This window comes from Pelobates fuscus, chromosome 4, assembly GCF_036172605.1.
Source record: "Pelobates fuscus isolate aPelFus1 chromosome 4, aPelFus1.pri, whole genome shotgun sequence".
Classification (NCBI taxonomy): Eukaryota; Metazoa; Chordata; class Amphibia; order Anura; family Pelobatidae; genus Pelobates; species Pelobates fuscus.
Window position 1 is genome coordinate 64,806,685 of NC_086320.1, and position 11,311 is coordinate 64,817,995.

General features: G+C 42.3%; 1 pseudogene; it reads right to left on the minus strand.

Moving 5' to 3' along the window:
- Positions 1-8,221: 8,221 nt before the first annotated feature.
- LOC134607776 (ADP/ATP translocase 2-like) lies at positions 8,222-9,078 on the minus strand (annotated as a pseudogene).
- Positions 9,079-11,311: the final 2,233 nt, after the last annotated feature.

Below are 11,311 nucleotides of genomic sequence, written 5' to 3' on the forward strand. Positions count from 1 at the left end.
GGTGTCCTTCCTCATACCCCCCAAAGAGGCTTGGTATCGATTCACCGAAGTCCCAGTGTCGGTGTAGTGTCCCCAGCAGGGGTGAAGCCACTTTCCAGTGTCCCCCCAATATGCCATGGACATATCATGTATGAGGAACGGTACTTGCCCGTTTCCCTCGCCACCCCAACAGGCTCGTCATCAACCCCCTGCTGACCATAGGCCAAGGTAATGGTCTCATGCTCCTGCCATTCACTCGGTAAGTGGCCGAGGTCCTCCGTCATGTTTAAACACTATTAATTTAAACTGAAATATCCAGGCATACCGGAGACCGGAGACCGGAGACCGGAGACCGGCCCAGCATAGAGCATCTGTTATGGGCTTCCACTCCGTCGCTGCAGTGTGCTGAGCGCTAAATCTTGAACCAGGGTGAGTTCCACACTAGCATAATAGGGCTTAATGAGCACTTCGCTGCCCTTTTTCAGGGCTTCCTTTGTTTGGAAGTGCAGGAACCTGATCACTACGTCCCTTCGTGTGTTGGCGTCTGCCCTCAGCATAGGCAGGGCTCGATGTACTCTTTCAATATGCCGTTGGCCATCTGGAATTTCAGGTGGTAGGGGCCTCAGGATGGTGAGCATGAGCTTGTGGAGGGGGCCTTCTCCCACCCTCTCCGACAGACCCTGCAGGCATTCTTCGAGGCATTCTTCGAGCCATGCGATCCTCGCTCCAAGGGAGTGTATCTCAGTCTGCAAGGCCGTTGTGGACTTCACGATCTCCCTGGCTAGGTATGCGCGCACCTCAGATAGCTTTGCGAGGATCTGGGTTGTGTCCCCGGAGGAGTGCTCTGTCACTGGGGTGGCCTGTGGTGAAGGCAGGGGAGAATTTGGGCCTACTTGTCTCTCCAGCATCACAGTTCTCTGACCGCAAAAAGGTCCATTACGGTGGCCCCTGGCTCCAGGCATTTTTTGGTATGCTTTTTAGGGTTTAGCTTCTCCATTTTGCGATGTTCAGCTTTAATTTGTTTAGCTTTTGTATGCTAAATGCAGCGTGTTAGGAGCGGAGCCAGGGGCGGACTGACTGGTCGGGCACTTCGGACATGGTCCGAGGGCCCGGCCGGGAGGGGGCCCGCCATCAGGGTGCCCGGCCGCCCCTTTAAATGCTGCAGCCCCCTGAGCGCTCTCTTAAGAGCCTCAGGCGGCTGCAGCTTCTCACCTCCCCTCCCCTGTAGCTGTGCGGTCCGCGGTGCCCGGCCGGAGTGATAGGAAGGTGCTCAGTGTGCACCTTCCTGTCAGTCCGACCGGGTGCAGGAAACAGAAACTCCGCGCGGAACAGGAGTTTCTGTTTCCTGTACCCGGCCGGACTGACAGGAAGGTGCACACTGAGCACCTTCCTATCACTACGGCCGGCACCGCGGACCGCACATCAGCTCGGCCACGCTACAGGGGAGGGGGTAAAAAGAGAGTGGGAGGGGGGGGAGGGGGGGCGTTAAAGAGAGTGGGGGGGGGTGTTAAAAAGAGAGTGGGAGGGGGGGTTAAAAAGAGAGTGGGGGGGTTAAAAAGAGAGTGGGATGGGGGTTAAAAAGAGAGTGGGAGGGGGGGTTAAAAAGAGAGTGGGAGGGGGGGTTAAAAAGAGAGTGGGAGGGGGGTTAAAAAGAGAGTGGGAGGGGGGGTTAAAAAGAGAGTGGGAGGGGGGTAAAAAGAGAGAGGGGGTAAAAAGAGAGAGGGGATAAAAAGAGAGGGAGGGGGTAAAGAGGGAGGGGGGTAAAAAGAGAGAGAGGTAAAAAGAGAGAGAGGGGGTAAGAAGAGAGGGGGGGGTAAGAAGAGAGGGAGGGGGTAAGAAGAGAGGGGGGAGTAAGAAGGGGGTAAGAAGAGGGGGAGAGAAGAGTAAGAAGAGGGGGGAGTAAGAAGAGAGGGAGGGGGGAGTAAGAAGAGAGGGAGGGGGGAGTAAGAAGAGGGGGAGGGGGGTAAGAAGAGAGGGGGAGTAATAAGGGGGTAAGAAGAGGGGGAGGGGGGAGTAAGAAGAGTGGGAGGGGGGAGTAAAAAGAGGAAGGGGGGAGTAAGAAGAGTGGGGAGCGGGGTAAGAAGAGGGGGTAAGAAGAGGGGGAGGGGGAGTAAGAAGAGGGAGGAGTTAGAAGAGGTGGGAGTAAGAAGAGGGGGAGGGGGGGGTAAGAAGAGGGGGAGAGTAAGAAGGGGGGTAAGAAGAGAGTGAGTAAGAAGAGGGTGGGAGTAAGAAGGGGGTAAGAAGAGGGGGAGGGGGGAGTAAGAGGAGGGCAATTGCCCCCTCCCCTGTCCGCAGGCACCGTGCGGGCAGCCGGCAGGGGAGGGAGGAAGAGAGGACCCGGGAGCTCAGCCTGCAGCTCCTCTGGGTCCTTCTTGCGCGAGCACAGATCGTTGCCGCGGTTACCACGGCAACGTTACAGCTCTTGCGAGAGTAAACTCTAGCCCTGGAGCTACGGGCTAGAGTTCACTCTCAACACTGTGACCACCAGCGATTCCTGGTGGTCGTAGTGGTGAGAGTGAACTCTAGCCCCATAAACACACTACCCCCACACACCATACACATTCACACACTGCCCCCCATACACACACACACTGCCCCCACACACACCATACACATTTACACACATTGCCTCACACACACACACACAGCCCACCCATACACACACAGCCCCCCATACTAACATTGCCACACACATACACAGCCCCCTCATACACACATTGCTCCACACACCCTACACATTCACACACTACACCCACTCACACACACTGAACCTTTCACACACACTGCACCCCTTACACATTGCACCACTGCTCCTATACCCTACTACAGCCTCATATCCCAGCAGACCCCAGGTAAGTTGTCAAACTGTTCTTAAACGGTTTGACTACTTACTCTGGGAGGGGGGCCTGGCCCTCCTGGCACCATAACGACTACACAGAGCAGTAGTGGTTATTGTGCATGGATTATTTCTTTAAATAATCTACAAGTGCCCCAGTAGCCAGCAAGCCAGCCAGCCCACAGGCCGGCCAGCCAGCCAGCCAGCCCACAGGCCACCAGTTAGGCTTACAGCCAGCAAGCCCACAGGCTGCCAACCGCAGCCAGCAAGCCACAGCCTGCCAGCCAGCAAGCCACAGCCTGCCAGCCGCAGCCAGCAAGCCCACAGCCTGCCAGTCGCAGCCAGCAAGCCCACAGCCTGCCGGCAGTAGCCAGCAAGCCCACAGCCTGCCAGCCGCAGCCAGTAAGCCCACAGCAACAGTAATTAAGGTAAGAGGAGCCAACTTGGCCTAGGTATTAGCGAGCTATGTTGTGTTGCTATATTGTGAATAGGAACCAGAGTGTTGGAGAGACCCCCCTCCAGGCCCCATTAGACTCCATTGTAGTCTCTAATGGGACCTGGAGGAAATTCTTTCTAACACACTCTCTAAAGGACACTGAGATAGCCTCTGCTAGAATTCTCCCCCCCTCCATGGCCCATTAGCCCTCAATTGTAGTCTCTACTGGGGCCTTGAAGGAATTATTGCACTTTTGTTCCTTGTGTCTAAAGATTGTGTAGGGTGTGGCTGGAGGCGGTGCATGGAGGCGGGACATGGGTGGCGCTTGCTGCGGAGTATAGGTGGGGCCTGTAAGGGGGCCCTTGATTTATTTTGCCCGGGGGCCCTGAGGGTTCTCAGTCCGCCCCTGAGCGGAGCTCTACCCAGAAGTGTCCAGCTCGTTCCTCGATCAGGCCACGCCCCCCGAATGTGAGCTCTTCTATGTGCACCCATGATTAGATTTTTCTTACAAGACTAAAACATTCTGATTGAGGTAAACAGGATCATTGCTAGTGGGGTCTGACAGGATCTGGAGCCTCAAGCAGGCTAATTGTATCGCTATTTAATTGTTAGTCCCTTGTAATATCGCGGGATAAATTACACCTCCAATTATATCATTTGTGACAGTTCCACTTAAATGCACCATATTCGGAGTTAATTACTCAGCACATTGTGGGGGTATTGCTGTGGTTTGATGGATTTACTGCAGCAGGGTGAATAGTGAATACAGCATTGCCTGGTAATATGACGTGTGTGGTGTTTGGAGATATTGGTTGCTATAATACACAGAATTCAATCAAAGTGCCACAAAGTGATTTTTAAAACACCTGCGGGTTGAATGTTGGACTTAGGGCAAGGTGTAGGGCAGGAATGGACAACCTTTGGCACTCCAGATGTTGTGTTTTACATCCCCCATAATGCTCTTACACCCATAATGCTGGTTAAGCATCATGGGAGGTGTAGTCCAAAACATATGGAGTGCTGAAGATTGCCTATGCCTACTATTGGGGATGTTTTTAGAAGAGTTTAAATCAGTATATGTGGGAGGGATCATAACCATGGACTGCAGCCTGTATTTGATATTTAGCAGCACATAAAAGTAAAGCTTTTAATTTTAAGACACAACGCAGCTATTTCTTGCTAAAGATAAACATCAGATCATGTATTGGTATCTATCAAATTTAAATAAAATGGGCAAATCTATTTATAAATAACCAATCATAAAAAAGGCAGGGATTCCATCCATCCATGGATTTTTTTTTCTGAATATGTTTCTTTTTAAAACGTGCTTTTTTGTTGCAAAAACACCTATTGTGGGTGGTATGTGAGACTTCCTACATGAAGCAAAAAGTGCTAATTTAAAAAAATTACAATTCATTAAAAAAGGCACATACATTGTTATGGAGGTAAATGTGAAAATGATCTATTTCTCAAAGATTTCACCCTAACTAACAAGTACCCGTCCAGAGAGAAATTTGTAACATTGGAACATTCTACTGGTTGCTCCTAAGAATAAATATAAGGTATCAAATTTAAAAATATTTAGTTAAATCTTTAATCAGGAACAACCACCTTTTTAGACTCATCAAGAAAATATCATCAACCCAACTTAATCATCAAAACTCTCTAATGAAACACAGAACCCCTGGGACTCAAATAACTAAAGCTGAAACATGTGCTAGATTAAAGCTCACATGTTACTCCTGGATAGTCCCCTTGTACTACTATCCTCCTGTTATGATACATATTGAAACAATATTTACTATCAAAGAGAAAAAAAGAAGAAGACATCATTCTAACTATGGTGACATTTCTAAACCTATTTCTTAATTAATTTATTTTCTCAATATTCAAAACACTTGAGTATTTATACCTTGTAATAATAAACTAAAAATATATATCTGTCTATATATACATAATGTTGGCAATACTTTCTCCTAACACAATTTAATGTTTTGTATGTTTTATATTACATGATTTTTTTTTCTAAATGGTTATGGGCTATGGTTAGAGTTAGGGCGAGATCTACAGTTAAAGTTACGGTTATAATTATTTTAATCTTAGTTTTAGTATTCTCAATTTATATTTATATGTACGCTGGATGAGATTCTGTGGAGGCACCGGACCAAACAGTAGCAATAGGTGTGAAATCTAAAAAATGGGGTTTCTATAACCATAAGGATATTCTGAATGAATTCTGAATGTTCTCAGGTTTAGTTATTCATAAACCGTGATTTCTGTTATGCTAGAACAGGCGAGTTAACCTGGTTTGCCATATCTTTGTATGCTAGACCTTGCTAGGCTTTACTAGTAACTATAATTTTCTCTATTTTTGCTAGTTTTAAACCTAGCTGTCCAAAGGACTGGCATTATGTTGCTATGCTTTCCTACTATATTTTTACTTTGTTAAGGAACTGAAATATACTTTCCATAGGGATCCGTCATTGTTGACACCACCTCTTTCTTTTGCCTGAGGACTCCTATAGGGAACTGTCAATTTGAAATCTAAGAATATTTTCTTTTACAACCAAGATAAGACTCCATCTCCCCTGTCCTCCCCAAAGTCACTTAGGGACACACATCTGTAACATAATTTGCATCAATGTACTCATTACCTCAAAAGTTATAAAAATAATGTGACTTGGGCACAGAGTAAAGCACATTCTTGGCAATAGACCAATAATAGGTCATGTTGGTTCTGCAGATGTTTATGAACTACATTTACATGATAATCGTGTAATCTTTACAAAAGTGGTTTACATGGTTTTGCAATGAGACAATTAGCCTATTGCCTTTTGTAATATAAAATGGAAAATAAAAAAATTATATTTCCTATCTGAAAAGAAAAACTAAAATGAAAAACCTATACAGCACTTTCTGTTAATGCAAAGAACGTGGTAAATATTTTTTTTTCTGATTGTTTTCAAATTCTTTTCAAATATCATAAAAGTTTATTTTGCATATAATCTAACATTACCATAAGGCTCATTTAAAAATACAATTTTGAAAAGCACACCTTAATATGTTCATTATGTTGCTGTTAAAACAACATACAAATATAACAGAGAGAATTTTGTAGCGAACGATAAAACAGTAGTATAGCCTTAAATATTTATCTATTTTTATGCGTTGATGCCAAATTGCTACACCAACAAAATTACATTGTTTAGATTTAAGTAACACTTCTATTTTAATTATTTAAATTACATTATAAAGGACTTAGAATAGCAATGTGAAGTCATTTTCTACTGTAAAAAAATAAATAAAAAATCTTCCTATCTGCTTCAATGAACTGTTGAAATATGACCTGTGATCAGCATATGCAATGTTTTATAAATGAGTTCACTACGTATATCAGCATTAATTATCAGCATACCATTCTGAAAAACATAAGAGAGCAGGTTGCTTTTCACAGAGTAGCGGAAGGCATTTAAATCATAATGCAATGATAAAGTAATTTACATCTAGTAATTCATACTTTTAGTTGATGGCTTAGACATTGAATATAGATAAATAAGAACCAAAAGGAGAGAACCTCTCATATTGCAAAGCTGAATTGTGCATGAATGATGCCAACCTTAACGGAAACGTGGATGTGAATGTATGTTGATTTCTGTCTAAATAATCGTTCTAGATAATGCAGCTTTAGTGTTTCAAGGAAAAGAGTCTTCACGGACAAAGGCAATCTGTAATAAATGTGCAATGTAAATGTGTGAAATTCAATATCTATTAGTTACTATCATGAAATGAATTCTTATTTTTTTTCTTAAAGGATTGAAGGAATATTCTAAACCCAAAACAACTTAATTCTAATTAAACAGTTTTAGTGTATGGATCCTATAATCTCACTGCTCAATTCTTTGCCATATTAGAAGTTAAATCACTATGTTCAACTATAATATGCATCTCAAAGCCTCCCACCAATTAAAGGGACACTATAGACACGAGACCACCTTATCTCATTGAAGTGGTCTGGGTGCAGTGTTCTGGTCCCCCTTAGCGCAGCAATGTAAAACATTATAGTTTTAGAGTAGACCGCCTCTGGTGGTAGAGGTAGTAATTTAAGATCATGAAGTAAACCAAATTTGACAGCAGTAAAAAATATATAACACTGCATTTTAAATATGTTTGTTTTGCTGGGTAAGTCACATTTCTCATGTTATTCGGACAATAGAAAACCTCATTGGCCATCATTGTAGAGCAAGCACTGCCTCTGATTAGAATTATATAGATTGTAAAATTGTCACAATGTACAGATTATAGGACCTCCCTAGAGTTATCCTACAATGTTCCTGGCTATAGCTTAGCACACTTGATTTATCAAAGCAGTAGCCAACAATGCAGCTTCTAGTAACCAGGACGGCTTATATGGCAAATTATAGCATTCAGTGTAAATTGCTAGATTTAATCCATTACCATTGTGCTATACTATAAAGAATCAGCCATTACCTCATCAATGCCAATGGGCAAATTGATTTTTATTTTAAAATTCTGTAACTTGATGGGCTAGAAGAGTGAAAAGTTATTCTAGATAGGGCATTCACACAGGAACAGCCAGAGATAGATTGGCATTTTTTTATTTTTTATAGTTTCTTTTTATTCTCTCAAACCCAGATTACCCAGGAAACATGAAAGGCTGAAAAAAATATATAAAGGATCGTTGAGTCCTATTGTTGAGTCCCCTCCGCTACTGCAGACCTCACTATAGTGCAAGGCATACAATAATGACAGGGGAATATAATTATTTGTGTTAATATGGAAAATCTGGTGGCCTGTAGAATTGATACCCAAACAGCAACCAGTAAAACGTAACTGATTGCTCTAAATGAATAAATGTGTATGAGAAAAAGAAAAGTCCATGAACGTTCAAGGTTTGTTACATAATACAGACCGTCATGCAGTACCATGTCTGGAATCTGGAAGAGTCAGATTTAGATGTATTTCTTCTATTCATCATGCAAGACTAACACAAAAGCACCACCAATTCCTCTGAGGACATTAGACTAGGCACTCTTGAAGAAATTCTTGGAACCTTCATCTCTTGCAATTGTCTTCCAGCAGTCAATGGTTCCAGAGTGCGTGATATGGGCTCCTTATTTGCCAGACTGCATAATCATTCCTCGACGGACTGTGTCAAATGGATAGGATGAAAAACTTGCCAATATGAACAATCATCCAACTAACAATGTGTGTTCTTGGGGTCTGGAAGCATGCCTTTGGCTTATCATAGATTCCAAAATAAGCTGCTCTACAGATAAATATGCTCTGAACAGATACATAGAAGCCTTTGAGCCTAGCTAATTTGAAGATCTGGATTAAGCAGTCACCAAGGCCCTTGAACTCACGATCAGCAGCAGCCTTGCTAACATCAGCTACCAGCTGTGTTCTGACAAAGTCAAAAGGATAGACAAAACAAAAGGAAGTGGCACCAGCAGCACCACCAGATGCAGGATTACCTGCAGAGTTACGCCAGAATTGGGTCCTCTTATCAACATTGTCCAGAAAGATCTCCTTGTACTTGTCTTCGAAGGCAAAGTTGAGCCTGAGTTGGGAAATACCAGATCACATTGGCATGGTGACCAATGCCAGAAAGACAGCACACCTTGTTCTTTTGGCATACTGTCATAATGCCTTTATAATGCATATCAGCGGTGATCTGTTTTCTTGCATGTTGGACTTTTAGGAGACACTTCACTCTTTCAATGGGGACTACAGCATTCTTGGAGATGGTAGCTACTACACCAGTGGCTAAAATGTCCTTGGTAAATCAGAGGGCCACCTTGATCATGGTGATGGCCAGATGGGGAGGTGAGTGGCTCCTGCTGCAGCACAAATTTTTTTGGAACAAAATTGTGCATAACAGCGGGCAACAGATCAGTGCATTGTCATAACAGCTTCCAGTATTGTTAGCATTCAGTGGTCTATTGACCCCGTGGGAATATATGCGGCATTAGATCGCTGAGCGATAGGAGCACCAGAAGTTGCTGGACAGCATATTTCATTTTAAGGTCAATCTTACAACATGCAGTGAGATAACGGTGCAAAACACGCTAGATTGGTGAAGCCATAAGAATGGGTAGCCTATAGACCCCCACCTGTAGGCCATCCCTGCCTTGCGCAGTTGTGTAGTGAATGGGCTAAAAGATTTCCGCCATAAGAGAGTTGTTCATGTTAAGTCCTGGTAAAAGGTAAGCTGTGAGTTTTCTAATGTGAACGGCGTTTTACCTTTCAGTGCCGCCATGACGTGTATCTTATCTTGTATTGATATGCATCGTAGGATCACATCTTGGGTGATCACGGATTGGAGGTGAGTATAACTTGGCAGGTGGTACAACCCATCAATAGCTAGCTTCTTTGCTACTGCATGGGGTAAGATAGTGACCAGGAGGGGTCTGATGTAGTGTGTTAGCTGCCATGGTGTCTAGTCAGAATAGCTGTCAAACTCCACCCCTGTTGCAGGTAGTTTTAATAACAAAAAAAAAAAAAAACTATCTAGCTGATGGATGCACTTAAATGTTCCTTTATATATTCTGTTGAGCAAAAAAGGTTACAAAAAAAATAACACCACTGTACACTTGCCTGTATATTTATTATATACAAAATAGGCAAAAAATGTTGATTAGTGACAATGTTTATAAGGCAATATAATTCCCTGGATAGCGGCAAGAAGTAACATAAATCTGATGTGTTTTCTGCATTCATTTTCCAAACAGACTAAGATTAATATTCAATATTAAAATTCCATTTTCATTCTGAAAATTCAAATTGAACAAAAAGTGCTCTATGATTTCAGATTTTCACAAAATTCTAAGGAGTTTCCTCACTTTTCCACATATCTCAACTTTTGTCATAGATTGAGTTCAGAAATGCCCCTTTTCAAGCAACTGGATAACTGTACTGCTAATGTGACAGAGAGACAAGACTTTAATATTTTTATTAAGCAAAGATTTATTTTGAGATTTCTATGCAAAAAATGATCAAATATTGTATTTTTGTGCATGGGGTAGATCATGTTCAGTTTAATTGGGGTCATGTAGATCCTAACTTGTTTTATATACACTTAAATGCCAGTACATTCATAGCTAAGCAGAGGTTTTTTGTTTTTTTTTCAATTTTCTAAGTATTTGTTCTTTCTAATCCAACACATATCTCTGTTTAGAATGCTCACTTACACAACAGTATATTAAAATCTTTAGTCCATCAGCGGCAGCAATTTCAACTAGCTTTTCCCCAGTTGGTATCACTTAATACTATAATGTATAGCTGAAAACAAATACACAGTGGACTTAATTGACTTCTAAACTCTGCCAATATATACAGAGTGCATACATTATAAATTGTCTCTGTCCATGAGTGTTATGATACTAATAGGCAAAGTGAAATGGAAACACTTGGAAACAAACCACTATTCTTTTAAACAGTTAATGAATCACAATCATTCCTAACAACAGCTTAAAGGAAAGCATTGCAATACTTTGTGTAGCACCTTCAGAACTGGTAAGCTGTTCGATGTTTGTTTGTTTTTTTTTTGCTTGTTTTTTTTTAATTTGGGAGAGGGTTTGCTATTAGCTATGCTATACTTTACTATAATATACCATACTGAACTATACTAAGATATACAGGGCTCAAAAGTTCAGGTCCTATACTACTAGCCAGGAGTAAACGTTACTCACCAAATGTTACTCCATGGAACACTGACAGGGGTAAATTTCTACTCGCCAGAACTGTATTTTCACCAGCCAATTTCTAGTGGAGAATTATCAATTTTGAGCCTTGTAGTATACTATATTTTACTTATACTATACTTATCTATACTATACCGTACTATATAATGGGTGTTTCTTATCAGTAGTGTCCTCTTTTCTATGTCCTTTCTAGACAAGTTTCCAATAAGGATAACGTTTATAAGACCGCCCAGCAATAGGCTTGAGGTCCAAAGTATGCTTGGGGTTTTGGAGGAAGCAAGTTTTAAAGGCATGTGGACAATGCCTTTGTTTGAATAACACCAATGATTCCAGGAT